The sequence below is a fragment of the Hemitrygon akajei genome, chromosome 8 (genome assembly GCF_048418815.1).
Source record: "Hemitrygon akajei chromosome 8, sHemAka1.3, whole genome shotgun sequence".
NCBI lineage: Eukaryota > Metazoa > Chordata > Chondrichthyes > Myliobatiformes > Dasyatidae > Hemitrygon > Hemitrygon akajei.
In genome coordinates, this window is record NC_133131.1 from 70,174,903 (window position 1) to 70,200,252 (window position 25,350).

The window sequence follows — 25,350 nt, forward strand, 5'->3', positions numbered from 1 at the left end:
ACTGTCTACGAACAGCAGCTGTCTTCTACTTCATGGAGTGCATTACCATGAAAGTTTCACATTCACACAGTTCATGGAGGATGCTGAAAGACATCTCACAATTCATAAGGAAGTGGACGAGGTACTAAGTGAGTCTTTTGCACTGAGGTAAAATACATTAAGGATACTGAGATCTGGGAGGGGTATGTTGATAATTATAACAAGCAGAGTGCCAGGTCTGTTAAAGAACATTGATTAAAGTCAGTAAGTCCTCAGAACTTCATGGGATCTATCCCATGTTATTAAAGTTGGCAAGTTGCTAGGGGTTTGAAAGAGATCTTTGTATCTTCCTTAGTCACAGGTGATGTCCCAGAGAACTGGAGAATATACAGTTTGTGATACAGTATTGCTTATTTGTTTAAAAGGGGGCAATAAGGAGAATTCTGCAAGTTATAGACCTACTGCATGGTCCTTACAACAGTGGAAGTAAAATTACTGGACAAGATTTTTAGAGAAAGGATTTACTTGTATTTGGAAAAGCACAGGCTTATTGGGTATAGTCAGTATGCCTTTGTGCAGGGGAACTAATTTAAAAGCTTCATATTTTTGAGGTGGTGACAAAGATGTTTGATGATGGTAGGGAAGTGGGTGTTGTCTCCATGAATTTTAGTAAAATATTCAACAAGGTCCCTATGCATAGGCTAATCCAGAAAATGGAGACACACGGGATCCATTGTGACTTTTGGATTCTAAATTGGCTTGTTGTTGAGGATAGAGGATACTAGTGGAAGGGTGACTGAAAGCATGTGACTTTCAGTGCTGGGCTCTTGCTTGTGATATGCTTTGAATGAAAAAATTGGGGGGAGGGCTGATACATAGATCTGCAAACAACACAAAAATTGGCAGAGTTGTGGATAGTGAGGAAGGCTGTCAAAGTATAGAGCTGAACATAACCTTACAGCTCTTGAACTCAATCCCCCAGTTAATGAAGGTCAACACACCACCCTCTCAACTTGTGATATAGACCATTCAGGAGAGATGGTAGATGGGGTTTAATCTGGACTAGTATGAAGTATTGCACATTGGGAGGTCAAATGCAAGAGAGAAGTGAAGAAAAAATGGCAACACCATTGGAAGCACTGATATACCTCAGGGTGTAAGTGCATAGCTCCCTAAAAATGGCCACACTAGTCAACAGGGTGGTAAAGAAGGCACACAGCATGCTCATCTTCACTGGTCGGGGCATTAGGTATAGAAGTTGGCATGTCATGTTGCAACTTTATAAATCTTTGGTTAGCCTGCATTCGGAGTATTTTGTGCAGTTCTGGTCACCGCAGTACAGGAGGTATGAGGAGTCTGGGAGAGGATGATGCCTGCATTAAGAGCTTATTTGGTATAAGGAGAGGATGGAGAAACTTGGTTTGTTATCTCTGAAATGTTGGAGGGTGAGTGGTAACCTGACGTAAAATTGTGAGAGGGATAGGGTAGATAGTCAGACTGATTTTCCCAGGGTAGGAAAAGCAAATACTGGAGAGTACGGTTGGGTTGAGTTGTCCTCCGATCTTGGCAATTAACTTGCAAACGTTTTGTCACCATGTGAGGAGACATCATCAGTGCACTGTTGATTGTGATGTGTCCTCCAAATGCTTGGCCTTTATATACCTCTCAATCAGCTGATTGGACATCATTTCGGAAACTCAATTGTGACATGGGGAGGAAATCTCGTCGTGACTGGCTGTGTGGTGATCTTCATGCGTTGTGTCTGAAATTTTGCCCACATCGGCTCAATAACCAGGATTGGGGTCTACCTGTTTGTTTACATAATTGCTCACAGAAAACCATATTCAAAATATCTCAGAAGTGATGGCCCGAATGCTCCAAGAACATAAAATTCTTGTCACACATAAGCCAGCAACAACATCGAGGAGAGTACTTTGTAGACCAAAAGAACGAACCAAGCTATTGGACAAGACCAATACAGTCTAAAAATCCAATGTGGGAACTGCAGGAAATATTATGTTGGCCAAACTGGGAGAAATATATCCACAGGGATAGTTTGAATACGCCCACTAGAAAATGAATCTCAGCATTGTGTATAGTGAGATATATATACTATAAATATAATAAATTTACTTTGAACTTTAGATGATTCAGGAGGCAAGCTTTTATTGTACATGCAAAGATCTGGTAAGGTGCCTGGAATGTGCCACAGGGGTGTGTAGTGGATGCAGATACAACAGCAAGGGCCCATGAACAGGCAGGAACTGGAGAGATACAAAACCGTGTTCAGGCAGGAAAGATTAATTTAATTTGGTATCCACATCGGTAAAGACATTGTGGATCAAAGGGCCTTCCCTGAGCTGTACTGTTCTAAGTCTATGAGCTTTTAAAATTCTGAATTGCTGAGAGCACAGTTCCTATTTCTTGGTCCAATGCCATACAGAATATTACAAATTTACTGTTACAAGAAAAATGCCTACCAACTGATAAATATCTTGATTGATCATTGCATAAATTGTGCTTGCTTTCTGCTAGTAGGTAGATACAATAATTACTGAAAGGGTATTTAGTAATGCACTGGAAAAATTTAATCTCAAAATCACTGAGCAAGGAACTGGCTGAATGTGTTTTGTTGAGGAACAAGCCAGGCTTCAATTTCATTTAAAGCAACTTTACCACCTACCAAAATAAATGGGTATTGTCATTTTGATAAATGGGTAAATGCAAATCCAATAATCACACAACTGAAGATTAACTGCAAGAGTCCAGATGGTACTGGAGTTAAACTGCCACAGACAGATGGTACTGGAGTTTAATGGCCATCCGTAGATGGTACAGGAGTTTAGCGGCCACCCGCAGATGGTACAGGAGTTTAACGGCCACCTGCAGATGGCACTGGAGTTTAACAACCACCCACAGATGGTACAGGAGTTTAGCGGCCACCCGCAGATGGTACAGGAGTTTAACGGCCACCTGCAGATGGCACTGGAGTTTAACGACCACCCACAGATGGTACAGGAGTTTAGCGGCCACCCGCAGATGGTACTGGAGTTTTACTGCCACACACAGATAGTACTGGTTGTTAAAATGATTTTCAGGAGATGGATGGAGAGTGGTGAAAAGGCAAAAGAGTCCATTTTGCTTCTACAATACTGTGCAAAAGTCTTAGGCACATATTTATAGCTTGAGAGCCTAAAACGTTTGCACAGTACTATCGTGATTTTAGGTATTGCACTGTACAGCTGCCAACCAAAAAAAATTTCATGACACATGTGAATAATGATCTCCTAGTTTCCATTCCCATTCCAACATGTTAGTCCGTGGCCTCCTCTACTGCCACAATGAGGACATACTCAGGCTGGAGGAGCAACAACTTATATTCTGTCTAGGTAGCCTCCAACCTGATGGCACGAACATTGATTTCTTGGACCTCCTTTAATTGCAACCCCCCCTTCACCATTCCCCTGTTCTTATTTCCCTCTCTCACTTTATCTCCTTTCCTGTCCATCACCTCCCTCTGGTGCTCCTCCCCCTTCCCTTTCTTCCATGGTCTTCTATCCTCTCCTATCAGATTCTCCCTTCTCCAGCACTTTACCTCTCACCTATCAACTTGCAAGCTCTTAACTTTCATCCCTCCTCCCTCCCTGTTTCACCCATCACCTACCATCTGTATTTCTTCCAACCCCTCCCCCCACCTTTTTGCTCTGATTTCTCATCTTTTTTTTCCAGTCCTGATGAAGGGTCCCAGCCTGAAATGTTGATCATTTACTCTTTTTCCATAGGTGCTGCCTGGCCTGCTGAGTTCCTGCAGCATTTTGTGTGTGTTCAGTGATGATAAACCGGATTCTGATATTGGCCTCTATTGTGGACTGGAAGAGGGAAGGGAGCAGGGAAAGGGGAAGGGAGGGGGGAGGGAGCAGGAAGCACCGGAGGGACATTCTGTAATGATCAATATAAACTAATTGTTTGGAATCAAATGATTTTGCTTGGTGTCTCAGGACTGGGTGTCTGCACCCTTGCCAACCCTGCCCCGGTACTCCTCTGCCACCTGACCCACAGCCCACCCACGGTGCCCCACCCTTGCCATTCCCAACATCCTTTGCTCCTTCCAGATTTGGAAGCTCGCTCTCCACTCCATGTTGACAGTATGCAAAAAGTACCCTAGCTATATATGTTTATCTAAGACTTTTTTGCTTCCACAGCCCTCACTGTGTAAATCTTATCAATAGTCAATGCTGTCTCATCATCTGAAGAGTCACATCCCAGTGTTTCTACAAGTAGGGCTATCTTGCTTGTGCAGATAAATTTACACCTTGACTGAACAGATAAGTTGTTAAATGACCAATGGACTTACAAAAAAAACTTGTTTTAAAAGAAAACCACAGTCCACAGGGAGCATGGCACAGGAGACTGCACAACAAAGAGCACTTCCAATGAACAATAGTTGGATAACTGGTAAGTGATTTATAATTAAATGCTTTATTATTAGCATTTTTTAAAAGTGTTTGATAGAAGTTTTATGTTTCATTTCTGTGCTAATCAACAGCTTTGTTCAACTTTTACGTACAAGGGGGGTGAGGGACAGATGTTCCATTAGGGTACTCCTTCCCGATTTTCAATACTCAACGTCCATTGTAAATTGATGGGAAAATGATCATCCGACCATTCTCTAGTAAAAATCCACAAGTCTCAAGGTAGTTAATTCAGCTTCCTCCTGCCCTTATTGTAAGAGAAAGTTGCAAAATTCCTTCACTTTCTGCATGACTCCACCTATAAATGACTTGGCTTCATATTGTCCAAAATATAACCCTCAACAGAAACCTCTTTTTTATACCTCATCAATTCCTTTCAAAATTCTAAACCTTTAATTGAATTACTCTTAACATTCAATATTACTGAAGTAAAGGTCTAGTTTACAGTCTCACTGTGAGGGAATTTGCCAGTGGAAATCTCAAGGACAATGATAAGGATCCTGTGTTTACCTTTGCCAAATTGAGCACTATTGAGGAGCTGAATGGATCATGCCCACAGGCACACAGTGCTGTTTGTGATATCCAGCGAATATCTGGATTAAATTCAATCCCGCTCATGTGCCAGGTGTAAATCATTAACTTCACAACACTTTGTAAAGATTAGCAAACGCCAAGAGATTAATGAAGCAGGCATCATCTCACTCCTTCCAAGAATAAATTAAGAAAAAGGAGGGGTTGTTCAGCAGGAAGAAGTGACTTTAGCTCAGGAGAAGTGATTCTAACCTAATGTATTAATATTCTGTCTGGGAGCTGCAGCATACTGATTTAGCTACAACACAAATATCACTGCCTTCCCTACCTCAATAATTGCTTCAATACAGTTATAATCTAGTTGTAATTTAGTTTAACTCTGCTGAAAGCTGACTGCCCTGAAATGGAATTCTGCAAGGTGTGGGTGGGAACACAGTTGATCAGGTGGGATTGGGAGTAGTTGTGGGCAGGAATGAGATCAAATAGGGAATGAAAAAAACCCAGAACATTTGGAAAAGCCAATTCTGACTCAAAGGTATCTGAATTTCTCGGAGACTGGTAAAAGAAAAACAAAATTAAATCCCTCCCAAAGAAGTTTGGCATTTTCAATCATGATACTGACAATGGAGCTTTCTAGCCACTGTGAAATTTGACAGCAGCAGTCTAGTTAAGACATCTTTGGGGAAAAAGACAAATGCCTTTATAGCACCATCTGTAGACATAGGGGGAATGAAAGGAACTTGAGGGCTTTCAAGCTATCCCTATTCCCCTCATCCCAGGAAATGTCCCCTGTGAGGAAGAGATCTGCGAGGGAGTATTCTGGAGTTATGTGAAAACAGAAGATCTTAATTCAAACAAGAACCACTCTTCAGTTCTTAATGCAGATTGTAGATTGCTTTGTTCACTTCAAGATATTTAAGTTAAAAGCATATCATTGCACTGTTTGCGGAGCAGGAGCTGCTCACAGACCAAGAGATATGGTTTGCAAAATGGTGACTGTGAGATGCTTGTATATGTATGAGCCGAACGTTAGGACAATAGGGTTGTATTAATTGGCTTGCATTAAACCAGGCAATATGGGCTGAGTTATTTGCACCATTGTGACTGAGTTCAAACTGGCAGACCAGGCTGATGCTCTCACTGAGCATATCAAACATAGTCACAGGTATAGTTGTAATCAGTAGTTGATCTATTGTGTACTCTGGCACCTGGCTGTCTTTCTTGAGAAGTTTTTGTGTCATTAGTTTATCTCAGCAGGGGTGTTTGGACATTTAGAGATGTTTTTCACTCTAAATATAGAATTCAAAGGAAGCCTAAAATATTGAAGTGAACAATGCTATTGTAACTGTATTGAATCATCTGCTGTTAACTTTCATCTTAAGGGTATAAAAATGGGATGTGTTTTTGGGTTTGTGAGCCTCTACAAGAGTATCTCCATGAGATTGCCTGGCTTGTTGTGCAGAATAAACGTTTTCATATCCACACCCCCAGTGTCTCTCCAGTGACTTTGATCACAGTCACAATATATCCATATTATCGGAACCTGCACTCAGGATCAGGGTACAGTCCTCGATATGTTTTGGTCCCCATCCTGATGTGTGGTTTGGACCTCCTCCATACCAAAACACTTCCCTCACTTTCTATGCACCCAGACTGATGTTCAAGATTTTTTCTGTTTCTATTTCAGATTCCTGGTCTCTCTGGTTATTCCCTTCCTAAAAGCTTACTCTCCTAAGTCTAGCACGAGGAAATGTGCAGATGCTGGAAATTCAAGCAACACACACAAAATGCTGGTGCTTGTTCACCAAACGTAAGTCTGGGGCTCATTATGAAACAGTGTGAACTACTTAACCTACAATGTCAGGAGATGATGAATCAATGCCTTTGTGCCAGAGGCCGACTGATTGACTGTCTACATAGTGAAGTAATCATGCAACAAATGAACAGCATGTGATTATGACAATGAAAAATTTGACTTACATAAAAGCATCCTGTGATGCTGAGTAATATATGTAGGTGGGGACGACCTGGATGTCAGACCAAATCAATACTGTGTGATGTAAAAACAGAAAAAGCTATAGATAACAGCACATTGCAGCATCTGTTGAGAGAGAAACAGAGTTCACATTTCATCTCTCTCTCTCTCACCCCTCCCCCTCCCCTTTATTGATCTCACTTTCTCCATCTCTGGTGACAGATTGTCTACTGATATCTTTTATCAACCTACCAATTTTGATGGCTATCTTGATTATACCTCTTCCTACCCAATCTCCTGTAAAAATGCTATTCCCTTTTCTCAGTTTCATTGTCTCCACTGCATCTGTTCCCAGAATGCGGATTTCCATTCCAGGACATAAAGATGTCCTCCTTCAAAGGGTGAGGCTTCTCTTCCTCCATCATTGATGCTGCCCTCACCCACATCTCCTCCATTTCCCAAACAGCCAAACTCACCTCATCTTCCTGTTGCTTTAACAGGGGTAGAGTTCCTCTTGTCCCCGCCTACATACAGCACATATATGTGACCATTTACAACCCTGAGATTTGTTTTCTTACAGGCATGCAGAGTAAATCCAAGAAACACAGTAAACAATGAAAGACTGCATCCAACAGGACTGAAAAATAACCAAAGTGCAAAAGGCAACAAGCTATGCAAATACAAAAGTGAAATCATAATAATAATAATAATAATATCAACAAGCAAAGAAAATAGATCATAGTGTGATAAAGGGAAAACTTCAACAGAATTTATTTCAAGGCTTAAGAAAATCTGCTATGCAGAGTTCAATAATAAAAATATAACAAAGGCAATAAACACTTTCAATATACCCATATTAACATATTCTTTTGGCATAATATCTTGGTCCGAAACTGATCTGGAAAATTTAAAAAATAACTACGTACTGTACATCAAACATACCTAGATTAACACTACCTAGAACAGAAGGAGGAAGAGGAATAGCAGATATAAAAAAAATTACACAAGTCAGATAAAACTTCTAAGGATATACTTTCATCAACACAAACAGGATTTAGTACTCTGTTGAGCATAAGCAATTCTGATGTACACACCACTAAACTTAAATGACAGCACAATCCAGAAAAATTAAGAAATTATCACTATAGCAGGAAAAAGTTAAGCAATGCAGGAGCATGACTTCATAGAAGACATCCCCACGATCTGAGCAGACTAGATGTCAACAAGCATCGAACACGTGGCTCACTCTTCCCAGAAACAGAAGAGTTCCTTGGTGGCAATAGAGGATCAGGTGCTTATCAGAACAAAATATCAAAAATACCTAATAAAAGACCAACAAATTCCAGACGATAAATACAGAAAATGCCAAGAGAAACAATCCAGCACATTACAATGTCCTGCAGCAGTTTAATTCAATCTGATTAGTTACACAGGCACAATCAAGTAGCAAACATCATTCACCAAAATGTTGCTTTAAAATACAAACTTATAAAAGTCAACATACTTTACTATAAATACAAGCCTGATCTAGTTTTACAGTCAACATCTCACAAAAATATATTATGATTGATTGGTTATTACAGATAGGACAATCCATAATAACCATCTAGATATAATAATGCAGGATATAAAACTTACTTTATATATAGCCATTCCAAACATGCACAACATACAGAAATCAATATGTGAAAAGCACCAGAAATATGCTGAATTAAAAGAGGAAACTGAAAGACTATGGAACATGAACAGAATATGCATTGTCCCAACAGTAATATCTTTAATTGGCATATCCAAAAGTCACTACCTATTAGCATTAAACACTTAGGGCTACATAGCAATATCTATGTAAATTTCCAAAAAGCCACAATACCACTAGAATAAGACCATAAGACCATCAGAGATAGGAGCAGAATTAGGCCATTCAGCCCATTGAGTCTGTTCCACCATTCCATCATGGTTGATCCAGGATCCCACTCAACCCCGTACACCTGCCTCCTTGCCATATCCTTTGGTGCCCTGACTAATGAAGAAACAATCACCTTCCACCTTAAATATATGCATGGACTTGGCCTCCACCGCAGACCGTGGCAGAGCATTCCACAGTTAGTCCAAAAGTTCCTAGCAATTGAGAAATGAGTGTACCTCAGGTTTTACCAGCTTGAGAAGAGAAAAAATATTTTAAAAATTATAATAATAATAATAATAGTAAATAAATAAGCAATAAATATCAAGAACATAAGATGAAGAGTCCTTGAAAGTGAGTCCACAGATTGTGGGAAAAATTCAGTGATGGGATGAGTGAAGTTATTCCGTATGGTTCAAGAGCCTGATGGTTGAGGTGTAATAACTGTTCCAGAACCTGGAGGTGTGAGTCCTGAGACTCCTGCACCTTCTTCCCAATGGCAGCAGCAAGAAGAGAAAACAGTCTGGGCCATGGGGTCCCTGATGATGGATGCTGCTTTCCTGTGATAACACTCCGTGTAGATGTGCTGAATGGTCATCTGTCAAAAGCAGAATTTTCCATTGGCCAACCATTTTAAGGCCATGGCCGCCTCTATTGCTAAGATGAAGCCGTTCTCAGGGTGGAGGAGAAACACCTCATATTCCATCAGGGCAGCTTCCAACCTTTCTTTTTAAATCTTTTTATTAATTTTAAACAAACATAAATGAAACATGAATACAGAGAGTTTGAAAGCACATAATTAATAGTTTAAAGTATAAATACAAATAGATGATAATCCATATATAACCTCCCAAACTCATAGTAGTTATGAAAAATGGAGTAAATAAGAAAAAAAATCCAAAGAGAAAAAAAAACCTAACCAACACGGGCCATTGCATTATGTCGAATATACACAGTAGCATCAATAACTCCGCACCTCCATCCAAATAATTAAGGATAATAAAAGTAAGGTTTAGGAAAAGTCAGTTTAGCTCATATGAAAATGTTGAATAAATGGCCTCCAAGTTTCTTCGAATTTAACTGAAGGGTCAAAGACAACATTTCTAATTTTTTCTAAACTCAAACAAGAAATAGTTTGAGAAAACCTCTGAAATATAGTTGGAGGATTAATTTCTTTCCAATTCAATATGATAGATCTTCTAGCCATTAATGTAACAAATGCAATCATCCGCCAAGCTGAGGGGGATAAACAACTATTATCCACCATTGGTAAACAGAAGATTGCAGTAGTAGGATGTGGTTGCAATTTGATATTCAGACCTGTTGAAATAGTACCGAAAATATCTTTCCAATAATTTTGCAAGCAAGGGCAAGACCAAAACATGTGGGTCAATGAAGCAACTTCAGAATGACATCTGTCACAGGTTGGATTAACATAAGAATAAAATCGAGCAAGTTTATCCTTGGACATGTGAGCCCTATGTAGAACCTTAAATTGTATTAGGGCATGTTTAGCACAAATAGAAGAAGAATTGACTAATTATAAAATTTTCTCCCACTGCTCAGTGGGTATAAGATAATGAAGTTCTTTTTCCCATTCCTTCTTAATTTTTTCTGATACTTCTGGCTGTATTTTCATGATCATGTTATAAATGATGGCTACTAAACCCTTCTGCCAAGGATTCAGATCTAAAAAATTTTCCGTAATGTCCATTGGACATAATTTCGGAAAAAACTATAACATATTATTCAAGAAATTTCTAACTTGCAAGTATCTAAAAAAATGAGTTTTAGGCAAATTATATTTATTAGATAGCTGTTCAAAGGACATAAAACTGTTATCTAAAAATAGATCACGAAAACATGTTATACCTTTTGTTTTCCATAATGCAAAGGCTTGATCCATAAAAGAGGGCCAAAAAAAAAGTTAGATATAATAGAGCTTGATAAGATAAACTTATTCAAGCCAAAGAATTTAGAAATTGAAACCATATTCATAATGTATGTTTAACTATAGGATTAGTTATTTGTTTATTCAATTTAGATAAAGCAAAAGGAAGCGAAGATCCTAAAATAGAAAATAATGAAAAGTCTTGTACAGATTTATATTCCAAATTTACCCATTGTGGGCAAGATGCTATAATCGATTCTTGTGTCCAAAATATTAAATATCGAATATTAACTGCCCAATAGTAAAATCTCAGGTTTGGCAAAGCCAAACCACCCTCCTTCTTCGGCTTCTGTAAATATTTTTTACTTAATCTAGGATTTTTATTCTGCCACACATACGAGGTTATTTTGGAGTCAAAAATATTAAAAAAGATTTAGGAATAAAAATTGGTAATGCTTGAAATAAATATAAAAGTTTGAGTAATACTATCATCTTAATAGCATTAATTTGACCAACCAATGACAAAGATAATGAAGACCACCTGGTAACAAGTTGCTTGATTTGGTCAATTAAAGGTAAAAAATTAACTTTAAATAAATCCTTATGTTTCTTGGTAATTGTAATACCCAAATAAGTAAAATGATCTGTGACAACTTTAAATGGTAAATGTTTATAAATTGGAACTTGCATATTTAATGGAAATTTTATTAAAGTTCAGTTTGTAACCAGAAAAGCTACTAAACTGAGCAAGCAAGGACGAAATAGCAGGAATAGATCTCTCAGGGTCAGATATGTATAGTAACAAATCATCAGCATATAATGATAACTTAAGTCCCTTCCCCACGGGTAATACCAAAAATATTAGGTGATTCACGAATGGCAATGGCTAAAGGTTCCAAAACAATGTCAAATAATAGAGGACTTAAAGGACAGCCTTGCCTCGTACCACGGGATAACTGAGAAAAAGGAGATCTCTGATTATTGGTAAGAACCGAAGCCAAAGGTTTATAATATAGGGCAGCTTCCAACCTATGGCACGAACATCGATTTCTCTCTCCAGTAACTTTTTCCTTCCTTCCCTCCCCTGTCCTTCAATTCCCCACCCTGGCTTCTTGCCTCTTCTCCTCACCTGCTTATCACCTCCCCTGGTGCCTTGCATTTTTCCCTTTCTCCCATGGTCCACTGTCCTCTCTGCTCAGATTCCTTCTCCAGCCCTTTATCTTTCCCACCCATTTGGCTTCATGACCTTCTAGCTAGTCCTTCTTTCACCCTCCCCACCTTTTTATTCTGGCATATTCCTGCTTCCCTTCCAGTCCAGAAGAAGAGCCTCAGCTCGAAATGTTGAATGTTTATTGATTTCTATTGATGCTGCCTGACCTGCTGAGTTCCTGCAGCATTTTGAGCATGTTGCTCTCAAAATTTTGGTTAATGTCGATGACCACCACAACAAGGTCAAATGTCACCACAGAGATTTCTGACCCCTGACAGCCTCCAGCAACATTTCCAACATCACTCGGACATAAATAAACAGAGATACAGTACAGGCTCAAAAGCTTGGTCTCAGTTTGATGGATAGCAGCTGAATTAGTGCATGTGTTGCTAATTTTCAGGTAAGTTACTTATCAGTTGAATATGATTCATAATGGTCCACCCCAGTACAACAGTTCATATCAATCAGGTTTAATAATTAATAATTTTCACTTTTACAATATTAGTCATAACTCAGTTTATTGCACCAAAGTATTATGAGTTCAGGTCACAACCAAAGAAGCAGCTGAGGCTAACATTTCAGAAAAGTAACCAGGAAATGCTGGATATCTTTCAGACAGATCAGGAACAATGGAGGTTGAGGTGAAATTAACCCAACGGAACTCTTCTAAAGAAGAATAGAAGATTTCTCCAGCTGTGCTAACCCTCCACCATCTCAGAATATCCCAGAGGATTTTTTTTTATTACGCAGATATTGGTGAGTGTCTGGAAGCACTATCAAGGGAAGTGGTAAAAGCAGATACAACAACAACATTTAAGAAGTATTTAGACTTCTGGCAGTGAATGGAAGGATATAGACCGTTTGGAGGCAGATGAGCATTTTAAATTGACACTATGGTCAGCATAGCACAGACATCATGGGCCGAAGGACCTGTTCAATGTGTTTTGCAGACACAGTAGTACTGTTTAAAGTGTAATCAATGGGGGTACTGTTAGAGTGTGGATTATGTCAGGACATGAGGGGATGGCCTCACAGCACCTCATACATGTCCAGCTTTGAACCACAATTGAGTTCTAAGTGGAGTCTATGACTCTACGACGCCCTGTATAACCAGTTGGTAGGACACCTAACATTATGCTGGAAGGGCAGAAGAGATTGGACAGGATAACTACAGGTCCGTGCATCACTAGTGGAAAATATCACAAGGACAGGATTAATCTACACTTGGAAAGGCAGGGATTAGTCAAAGAAAATCAGATCATAGTTGTGCCTTAAGAAGATTGCAGCTATCAGTTTGAATTAGCTTTTTTTTGGGAGAGGTAACAAAATTTATTGAAGAAGGCTCTACATGGACTTTACTAAGGCCTCTGCTCCACGGTGATGTTGTGTGGAGGCTTGAGTGCTTCAAAGACTCCATCAGGCGATGCCAACTCAGGGCCACCCATGTTGGAATGGCTGTGGGCGAGATGTCAGATGAAGATTGATCCAACCTCAGCTCCCAAACGGTCAGGCTCACATCTGCCCCTCCCGGGCTACACTTTGCCATATGAAACAACAAAGTAAGGCCTCACATGAAGGTCTGGTCTAATATGTTAGAACCCTTGGGATCAGGACAAGTTGACAAAACAGACCCAAAATTGGTTTGAAGTAGAGGGTGATGGTAGAGTGTTGATTTTCTGATTGAAAGCCTGTGGCTTTCAAATTTATTTATACATGCAGTATATATCAATGACTTGGGTATGAATATGTAGGAGATATGATTGCTAAGTTTGAAGATGGCATAAGAATTGGTAATGTTACTAATAGTGAGAAGGATAGCTGTGGACTACAGGTGATACTGATCAGTTGGTAAGGTGGGCAGAGGAATAGAAGATGGAATTTAATCTTGAGAAGTGTGAAATGATGGACTTTGGGAAAATGAACAAAATTGGGACATACATAATAACTGATAGGATCATAAGGAGTAATTTTGAACAGAGGGACGTTGGTATGTAGTCCAAGGATCCTTTGGACTATAGTCAAGGTGGTGAAGAAGGTATAAGAAAAATACTTGCCTTCATCAATTAGGGCAAAGGGAAAAAGAACAAGGAGGTTTAGTACAACTACTATTGATGAGGCTAGAGCTGGAGTACTGTGTTCAGTCAGCTCTTCACACTCTCAAAAGCACATGATTGAATGGGAGAAGGTTTAGAGAAAATTCTACCAGGATGCTGTCAGGATAGTGTTTCATTTATGAGGAGAGAGTGGTTGGGTTGAGTTTTCTTTCACTGGAGTTGAAGAGGCTAAAGAGGGAGTTAACAAAAAAATAGAATATTAGGAGGGACGTTAACAGCAGAGATTATAGGAAACCTTTCCCTATAGCAGTGTCTAAAATGGAGGGCATAAGTTTAAGGTAAGGATGAAGAGATTAGGAGGGGATCTGAGGAAGAAAGCTTTCCACCCAGAGGTTGGTTGGAGTCTGAACATACTGTCTCAGCAGGAAGGGAAGGTAAATACTCTTTAAGAAGGATCAAAATAAGCATGTGAAAGAAAGCAACGAGGCTACAGATGAAATGCTGGTAAAGGTGATCAGTACAAATGCATACCACACCATACTGTACATTTATAGAAGTTTTCCAGGGTTTTAGTTGACAAACCAAATTTCCTCTAACTCCTTGTGAAGTATGGCTGCTGTCTGGCCTCCTTGTAGCTACATCAATATGTTGCATCCAGGTTAGGTCCTCTGAGATATTGACACCCAGAAACTTGAAATTGCTCACTCTCACCACTTCAGTGAGGATGAGTTTATGTTCCCTCTTCTTACCCTTCCTGAAGTCCACAATCAGCTCTTTGGTCTTGCTGTTGTTGAGTACAAGTTTGTTGTTGCAACACCACTCAACTAGCTGATATCAACTAATTTCAGTTTCTAGATCAATAGCCAGAATTGTTATACTATAAATTAGCCATTATGCTAGTTTGAGACAACAGTTTTTTCCCCAAAAAAATCTTCTGTTGTCACAAAAAAAAACCAAATGTTATGATATATGTGAATGATGATAAACCTGATTCTGATACGTGTCTCTATTGTGGACTGTGAGTGGGAAGGGGACAGGGACAGCAGAATCGTGGTTGGGAAAAGGGGAAGGGAGAGGGGAGGGAGCAGGAAGCACCAGAGAGACATTCCGTAATAATCAGTAAACCAATTACTTTGAATCAAATGACCCTGCCTGGTGTCTCAAGGTGTCCGAACCCCCACCACCCTGGCACTCCTCTACCACCTGTCGACATCCCTCCTGTGACACTCCACCCTCGCTATTCCCAACATCCTTTGTTTCCACTAGATTTACATACTTGCTTTCTACTCCACACTGCCAATTACAGTACCGTGCAGAAGTCTTGGACGCCCTAGCTATGTATACGTGCCCAAGACTTTTGCACAGTACTGTATCTGTCACAACACATTGCTGTAAATTGCTCTATTTTCTCTTTTACGGAGGGTTAGCCATCCTTGTTAAATAACTGGCTTCCTAATGCTACTAGAAGTATGCCTGGAACCATGCCACAAGTTGGCTACTGTCAGAGCATTCTCTTAGAAAATATACAGATGTACCAACTGCAGGATATTTCAAAACCAATTAAACACTTCTGACATGCAATGAATGATGTAATTTAGGAACTTTGTTCAATGCAACACGTTGGGAAGTGATTCATGAATGCCAGAAAATCACGAGTCAGGTCACCAATCGACTAAGAATAAGGAGTGACATCAGAGAAAACTCTTTGAAAACCATCACTCTCCAGTAACTTCTATTGTAAAGGTTGTGTATGTGGACACTGGACAAGAAGGGGATCAGTCTCACTATGATTCATTCAGTGGTGAACAATGATATTAGCCTTGAAATTTAATCCTTTCCATTTTCAGAGGCCAGACCCTTGCACTATAACTGCCAGTTCATAATGTCACGGAAGCCTTGTGAAACTGGTACGGGTTAGGATTAGAGATTTTATGTTGGTGGGCAGTGGCAGGCTGCCTGCTGCAGATACTTGATAATTTAATATGACTCAAACAACACATTTCATTGTAAGTTTTAATGTTCTGATGTACATCTTATCTACACAATAAGTAGCCGTTTGTCTTTTGTTAGAGTGGTCAGAAGAACATTACGAATTAAAAGCGGAGTTGGCAACTCAGCCCTTTAAGCTTGTTTTGTTTCTGCCAAAATCATAACTCAATCAATTATAACCTCAGCTCTGTATTCCCAGTTACCATGGTAACTCTCCCACTCTGCTCATCAGGAATACATCTACCCCTATCTTAAAACTACTAAAAGGCCCGTTGTAGAAAAATGTTGTAAAGCCTCATTAAAAAAAAATTCTGCCTCATCTCTCCTTTAAGTAGGCAACCCCTTACTTTTAAATCACAAACGCTGGATTCTCCCACAAGAAAAAAACCTTCTCTTCACATCCACCCTGTAAAACTCAGGAGCTTACATTCCAATCAGATTTGGTCATTCATTGATTTTGTTACAGTTATTATTCTTTTATAGATCTATTGAGTATCCCAGTAAAAAAATTATCTCAGGTTTGTATATGGTGACATATGTGTACTTTAATAATAAATTCAGTTTGAACTTTGATTTTGGACCTTCTTCAAAAGACAATTATTGTTCTGAATGGACAATGAACCCAGGAACACTACCTCACTATTTTTCAGAATAAGAATCAGGTTTATTATCACCGGCATGTGACATGAAATTTGTTAACTTTTGCTCTCTTTTTGCATTAGTTATTTAATTTATCTTTAATAGATACTTCTTATAATTTATAGCTTTTTTAAAATTATTATTATTTATGCAATGTTCTGTTGCCACAAAGCAACAAATTTCATGGTGTATGTCAGTGATATTAAACCTGACTCTGATTCTGAGATTGTATTCTGAATTGGAGCCTCCATACCAAGTTGTGAAGCAACCAGTCAGAATTCTCTCCACCGTATCTCTGTAGAAATTTGCAAGAGTCTTTGGTATCAAATTTCTTAAAACTCACAACAAAGTTGACTGCATCAATGTGTTGTGTTGGGTCTGGGACAGATCCTCTGAGATGTTGACAGCCAGGAACTTGAAGTTGCTTACCCTTCCACCAATGACCTCTCAATGAGGACTGGTGCTTGTACTCCTGACTTCTCTTTCCTGAAACCCACAATCAATTGATTGGTCTTGCTGACATTGAGTGCAAAGCTGTTGTTGTGATGCTATTCAACCAGCTGACATATCTTACTTTTGTACACCTTCTCATTGCTGAGATTTTTACCAACAACAGTGGGGTCACCTGTGAATGTATTAATGGTGTTTAAGCTGTGTTTAGACCCCATGGGTGGCTGGGTGGAGATACATCTGTCTCTACCAAAGGAAGTGTAAAGCACTCCTTCCCCCGCTAGCCTGCAGGTTACCCTTGGGTAAGGTGCTTAGCCACCCCCCCCCCCCCCCCCGATCAGGGTTACGTGAACCATAGGAGTAGGTGGTGGATGGTCATATGTGCAGCTGGTGTAGATCACATATATAAGAAGAAGGCAATGGCAAACCACTTCTGTAGAAACTTTGCCAAGAACAATCAAGGTCAAAAAGAGCACAATCACCCATGACATACAACACAGCACATAATGATGATGATAATGAGACAGACAGTCATACACATAAAGAGAACAGACCATCCAAATTGCTGATATCAAATGTATAGTTTGAGACCCCAGCTCTTAAAACTCTGGCATACCATTTACAGTATTTTACTAACCAGAATAAAAAGCTCATTTAAATCTTGTCTTTTTCCTGTTAGTCTGCTGATCTTCTATCCACATCAACATGTTACCTTCGACCCCGTTTGTCACATAACCATCAAGGTGGCACCTTATCACTCTTTATCCAAAACACCTGCTACTACAAAGAATTCCAAATTAGTTGGTGAAATGTGTTTTCTCTTTCACCAAATTGTGTTCAATTTCTTGATTGTCGTGAATTTTTCAAAGTACCATGTTTTAGCATCTTTAGCTATGAGTTAGAATGTTTTTCAAAGGATATAGGTTAAGCTATGTAGTCTGGAGTTGCCTTCTCTCTGTCACCCTCCTTTATTATAGTGAAGAATGATGCAAATCATTTATTTATTCATGTTTCTATTATTATTAATTCCTCAGATACACCTTCTATGGGACCAGTGCTCATAGGTTGGGTTGACCGTGGATGTTGCACCCTATCTGTCCATGTAGTTAATACACACAAGCCAGGCAGTACGATATGGAGAGCAAGCTGCTGACAGGCAGCAGGGCTCCCCCGTTCACATGGCTGAGCAGTAGAAACCAGACAGTTTAGCATTTCGGCAACGCAGGAGTTGCTAGTCAGTGTTGACTGCAACTCAATGCAGGACTACTTTAGGGACTCCAGCTCCGGATTTTTCCTCGAGGTTTACTCCCACAGCCTTCCCCATGAGTGAGTCCAGTCACATGGCAGCAGAGGTTTGAGATCAGAGTTTTCCCTCTCCTAGATGAGCTGTCAGCCATAGCTGATGAGTCCCATCTGCACAAAGCAACTAACTTTAAGGTGCTAGTAACCTGCCTTTGCCTCTTCTTCTGTCAGTAGAAATGGTTCTGCTGGGCTTAGTAGCTAAGCTGCTTGCGAAGCCAGGAGTTGGGCTTCATTGTTAGAGGCTACTTGAGATGGGTGCCATTAATAGAAGCTTATCTCCACTACCCTCCCCCTCCACCAGCAATGACAACCTTAAGGAAATACCAGTGCTTATATCATAAGAAACAAGAGCAAGAGTAGGCCAAATGAACTCACAAATGTATGCTCTGGCTTTCATTAAGATCTTAGCAGACCTGGCCGTGGACTCAGCTCCTTTTACCTGCCTTTCCCCCTTATCATTTAATTCCATTCAAAAATCCATCTAACTATGCATTAAATAGATTTAATTACCTACTGATTCCCTGGGCAAGAAACACACAAATTTATTACTCTCTGGGAGAAATAGTTCCTCTTCAGCTATGTCCTACATCAACACCCCCAAATCTTGAGAACTTCCCCATAGTTCTACTCTCACCGACCAGTGGAAACAACTTTCCTGCCTTAATGTTCTTACATGTTTTGATAACTTTATGTGTTGCTCTCTTCTCATTATTCTGAATTCTAATACATATAATCCCAGATGACTTAATCTGTTCTCACTGACCAACTTCCCTCTTCTTTGGAATCTACCTGGTGAACCTCTTCTGCACTGTTTCTAAACCAACTCACTTTGTTAACTTTTAAAAATATCAACAGAAATATAAAACACATAATAGTTTTCTAATTAGTCTTCCTCTTGTATTTCAATTTTTGATCTCTGTTAAATCTTTTAATTATACCTTGCTTTTTCAAAAAAAAAATACCCTGACCAGTCAACTACAATACGCTTTTCTATAAGTTTGACACTATTTAGATCAGGGGTCACCAACCGTTTTTGCTCCGCAGACTGGTTTAATATTGACAATATTCTTGCGGACTGGCCAATGGTTGGGGGGGGGGGGGGTGTTAATCACAACCGGAATATAGGTGATAACTATAAGTCACTTCTAAGTGGCTAATACACTCAATTTCATTTCTAAAAGGATTTATCTAACGAATTTAATATTAAACACAGCGCATATTTTCCTCACATGAACATAGTGATAAGTCAATTATAACTCACTTATAAGTCAACAGCATCATAACATTTTAAGTAACATTTGGATATTAAACACACAGCGCATATTTTCCTCATATGAACATATAAAATCATTGCAACATACCAGTGAGAGGACAAGGCAAGGGCTGGAGGTCCCCGTACTGGGGCCACGGCGGTCGCAGTCCGGAGAGAGCGACTGACCGAGCAAGGAGTGCGACAGGGCGCGTGCCCACCCCCCCGTAGGTAGGATCTATCGGCCAACAAAAGTTTGGCACGAGGGATGAATTTCGGTAGATCGCAGCGAGGTAGCTACCTGAGCCCGAATTAGGTCGTCTGTGAATATTTTAGCACTGCGTTCCCCACGAACATTCGGTGTGGTAAACAGGTTTAGAGGTGGCACCCATCTGTCCGTGCTCCAGGCCAGTAGCAATGGTACTTCCCGCTGGCCACGCAAGGCCAACCAGTGATCCCTGGTATCACAGTGTTTAGGCGGCTGATGATCTCGTGTGGGTAATGACCTCGTGTGCATTCAAGTTCAACAGCAAGCGTGACAGGGAATGAGGAAAGGTGCAGCGGACTCATATCGTTTCAAATCGCCAAATCATATCGTTGCCTCGCGGCCCCGGTAGCAGATGCTTTGATGGTGGTTGGGGACCACTGCTTTAGATAACCTTCAAGTTTCTCATTGAAATGTATCCATTCAGTATATTCTGAAAGATCCTTTTATAGTTCCACCATTGTGTCAGTGTATTTTAAATAACACTGTTCCTGTGCACTCATAATTGCCCTTACTAATTTAGTTTAAAACACTTTATTTTTCAACCCATTCTTCTCTTCCTTGAAACCAGTATAAAATTCAGTCATATTATGATCATTTATATCTAGGGGAACTTTCACAATGTGGTGATTAGTCAATACCTTCTTGTTACATAATACAAAGGAACAAGCTTCAAGAGAAAATGACTGAGGTGGGTATAACAACTTTTAACATACTTAGCCAGGTACGGGCTGGTGGGTGGCGATTCATCTCTATCAAAGGAAGTTTAAGACACTTCTTGCCTCCGCTGGTCACCCTTGGGGAAGGTGTAGCACCCACTTAGCCTCCCCGATCAGGGCCAAGTGAAGCGATGGGAGCAGGTGTAGAGGGTCGTATGAGCAGCTGGTGCAGATCACAAGTCTTGGTTATGCAATCACTGACACCAGGCAGACAATTTCTGAAGAGTGTTGATAATGGCTGGGGTCACCTTTCTTGTAAAGACAGTGCCCAGAAGAGGGCAACGGCAAACCACTTCTGTAGAAAAATTTGCCAAGAACAACCATGGGAAGACCATGGTCACCCACATCATACGACACGGCACATAACGAACGAAGGAACCTTGTTACATAATACAAAGGAACAAGCTGGCTGGGGCAGGTATAACAACAACTTTTAACATACTTAGTCAGGTCCAGGAGTACTACAGTATAGAGGAATATGGGCATAAGAGACTAACCTAGACGGACACCATAAATGGATTGGGCTGAAGAGTCTTTTCTCATGGTGTGAAATGGTGTATTGGTTCATTTATTATCACATGTATAGGGGTACAGTGAGAAGTTGTCTTCCACACTGCTCATACAGATCAATTCATTACAGCAATGCATAGAAGTAATCTGTGGTAAAGCAATAACAAAGTGGGGCGAGTGGGGGAAGAGTTACTTTAAAGGTGATATGAGAGGTTAAGTTTTTTTTAAAAAGATGCAGGGAGGTGGATGCCTGGGAATAGGTTATCAGGGTAGTAGTGGAGTCAGACTGTCTGCTGGAATTTAAGAGGCTTTTAGACCGACACATGACTACAAAGGGAATTCTGGAATATGGAAGAGAACATTTAGTATTAATTGGCACTGAGATTGGCAGGACGCCATGGGCCAAATAGTCTGTACAGTATTGTACTGTTCTGTAGTAGAGTGCAGAATAATGTTTAACAGCTACAGAGGAAGTGTAATGCAGATAGACATTTGGGCATCACCATAGCATAGCAGTTAGTGCAATGCTCTTGTAGCTCAGTCTGTTAGAGTTCAGAGTTCAATTCCGGTGCTACCTGTATGGAGTCTCTGTACACCCTCCCCATGGAATGTGTGGGCTTTTCCCTGATGCTCCGGTTTCCTCCCACAGTCCAAAGTTTTACTGGGTAGGTTAATTGGTCATTGTAAGTTGTCCCGTAATTAGGTTCGGGTTAATCAGGCTTGTTGAGGGTTGCTGGAAGGGCCCACGTCGTGCTATGTCACCACATAGGTAGTTGAATAAAAACAAACAAACAAGAAGCAAGTCATGACAAGGTAGATTGTGAGGTCATACTAGGGACCACTCAAGAGTCTTATAAGAGCAGGGCAGAAGCTGTCCTTGAGCCTGCTGGTAACTTGCAGGCTTTTGTAATTTCTACCCAGTGTGGTGGGGGAGAATTGATAATGTCTGGGATGGGTGGGGTTGTTGAGTATGCTGGCTGCTTTACTGACGCAGTGGCAAGTGAAAACAAAGTTCATGAAGAGGAGGCTGGATTCTATGGTGTGCTGATCTGTGTCCACAGTTCCCTCCAGCTATCTGCAGTCAAAGGCAGAGCAATTGCCACACAAAGTTTAATTGTCATTCAACCATACCTGAATACCTACGGATGTAGCCAAACGAAACAGCGTTACTCCGGGGCCAAGGTGCATAACACAGAACCAACAGTCACACACAGCACAAGGTGCATATAACACATTTAAGATAACAAGCACATATAGGGTATCGGTAAAATACGGTCACGCAACAATATATAGTCCAAGACCCTGGGTCCACAAACATTGCCGCAGCCTGCAATCGAACACAGTACAGCTCATCTTCTGCCAAGTGAGCACTGGGAGACAGCACTGCTTCCAGCTTGGACAGCACGCCATATCTCCTCTTGTGGAGTGAACCGCCTCCAACACCTCTCTGCCGGACAGCTGCAAACAGGTGACACCATGACTTGAGACCTAGACCGTGCTCCTCTGCCATCTGCCAATAAATCAGTGAATTGAACTTGCAGCATTCCATGTTACCAATGTCCAACAGAGTCTCGTGATCGCATGGAAAGCGATAGAGACGATCACTTGCTGCTTGACCGCACACCACCTACGCGCAGTGACTCCGAGACCTCTCCAGCGCAGGCAGCAAGACAATTTGCACCAAGTCCAGCTCCTTCACTTTCTCCCCCAACAAGAAAAATCGCTGATGGGGTAGACCTGCAGTACTTTATGTTCTTAATGTCCAGTAGGGTCTTGGGATAGTAAAAAATAAATTTAAAAAGAACAACAACACTTTGGTGAACCCCATTGAAGCCACTGCGATTGAACACTCCTCCATCTTACTATGATGTATCTGGATAGGATGCTTCAGTAAAAATTGGTGAGGGTCAGAGGGGTCATGCCAAATGTCAACCTCCTGAAGAAGTAGAGGCGCTGGTGTGCTTCCTTGCTTGTGGTAGCTACGTGACTGGACCAGGAAAGGTTATTGTTGATGTTCCTTGCTAGGAACTTGAAGATTTCAACCCTCTTGACCTCAGTACCATTGATGTAAACAGAATCATGTGCACCACCACTTCTTTAAGTCAAGGACCAGCTCTTTTGTTGACATTGAGGTAAAGTTGTTGTCATGACACCATGTCACAAAGCTCTCCTTCCTGTACTCTGACTGATCATTATTTGAGATATGCACACTATGGTAACATCATCTTCAAACCTGTAAATCAAGTTGGAACAGAATCCGGCCACACAGTCGTCAGGGCATATGGAACAGAGTAGGAGGAGAGAGGACGCAGCCTGGTGGAGCACCATTGTTGAGAATAATCATGGGGGAGGTGTTGCCTCTCCTTATTGATTGTGGTCTATTAGTCAGGAAGTCAGGGATCCACAACTGTCAGATAGATGGATAAATACTTTATTGATCCCAAAGTAAAATAGTGTCACAGTAGCATTACAAGTGCAGATTTCAGATATTAGAACAGAAGTAAGAAAGAATAAAAAAAAGTTACCTCAAACAGTCTAACAGAAGGGACTCATCACTTCTCTGGCTGTAAGTCCACTTACTACAGAGCCTAATGATTCTTAACACTGAGTCTGCTAAAGCTTGATCACTAGTTGGCTCCAGAAGACATTATTCTCAGAAACCTTTGCAAAAACACTCTTTGAATGCTTTATCCTGGCTGATATTGTCCATTATTTTACTTGTCTATACAATGATAGAAATCCTCATGATTACCTCTGCACCTTTTTATACCATATAGATTCCAATAGGAACCAGTACACCTCTCCCATTAGTTACTTCTTTCATTTTTCTTATCAAGAATCAACTTTCAAGGATCAATTTAATTCACCTGACACATTTCCATGTATCAGGAATTTGCTATGGTGTGTTGGCACAACATGCATCAAAAACAACATTCAACAATTACAAACAATAAAGAATTCTGTATATAAAAGTAGTTAGCGGTATGGATATGGAATAAATGTGCATAAATACCCTCATGTATTTCCATGATAAAAAGTGGTTTATAGTGTTTATACTGCAGTAATGTGACTGCGGTAATAAATGCAGGACTACTGTTCTCCAGGTGGGACAAGATTGGGTAGAGTGCAGAGGCAACTGCATCATCGTTGGAACGATTTGGACAATATGCAAACTGGTAGGGGCCCAATGTGGTGGGAAGGTAGAACTTAATGCATTCATGACCAGCTGCTCAAACCACTTCAATATTATTGAGGTCAGTGCCTCTGGACGGGATTGTTAAAGCAGGTTACCATTGGCCTCTTGGGCACTGCCACGATGATCGGGCTTTGAACTGTTTCAGAGCGGTGTTAAAGATGTCATGAGGACAAGTGCTAGCTGAGCCACACAGTCTCTCAGCTTTATTTACATTATCGAGCAGATGTACAGGTGTAGCTAATAAGGTGGCCACTGTGTGTACAATTTACTTAATTTCCAACTTTAATATATTATTATAATTACTTATTATTTTCACAATCAACAGAACTGTATTCTCTTCTGGTACTAATCAGTGATACTAACATACAAGTAAGATTTATCACATGTATCTGTTTGCTCTTATTGATTATCATTCCTGTATTATCACACAACTACTCACATGAAAGAATGATATTTCTCCTCTTCTGCCCAAGTGCAGTGCAGTCTACTAGCGTTGCTGCAGAGATCAGCTCACTCAGTACGACCTTGGGGATCAGAGCCAGGATCTTCTGCTTTGCCAGGCTTAGCAACACAGCACGTGGTTTATTTATCTAGTAATTCTTTGCAGAGTCTTATTTATCAAAGACTCATTCTACGAAGCATTGTCAAGATGTATTACTCCAAATGTACTGCACATTCAACCCCGTCTTCATACCTTAAAAGCAACACACATGCTAACTATATTTGTGCATCTTGGTGACTATGCAAAAAGATTGTGCCTTCTACGTGGCAGATTATACGTTAGCACAAGGGCAAAGTAACAAATGGGTGGAGTTACAATTCCAATGATCTTTGCCCACAACAATCTTTGGTTACAAGGCATTTGCAAACCAATTATCCAGGAGATCCATAGGTGTACAAATACCACCTCAGATTAGCTATTTCAAACTCTTTTTGGTTTAAGTAATACTCACATACAATTACCTTTGTGCAGATGTTCCTTCACTTCATCTCCTTTGCTTCCTCATCCTTCTCCA

The 25,350-nt window shown here is 40.4% G+C and overlaps 1 protein-coding gene across 1 annotated transcript in view; it reads right to left on the reverse strand.

Moving 5' to 3' along the window:
* LOC140731965 (F-actin-monooxygenase mical1-like) overlaps nt 1-25,350 on the reverse strand; it is a 257,596-nt gene that overhangs the window by 223,055 nt on the left and 9,191 nt on the right. The window contains exons 3-4 of the mRNA XM_073053995.1: nt 25,298-25,345; nt 24,774-25,028 (exon numbers count right to left, since the gene is read on the reverse strand). The gene's annotated coding sequence lies outside the window, so the exon portion shown is untranslated. The remainder of the gene's footprint in view (nt 1-24,773; nt 25,029-25,297; nt 25,346-25,350) is intronic.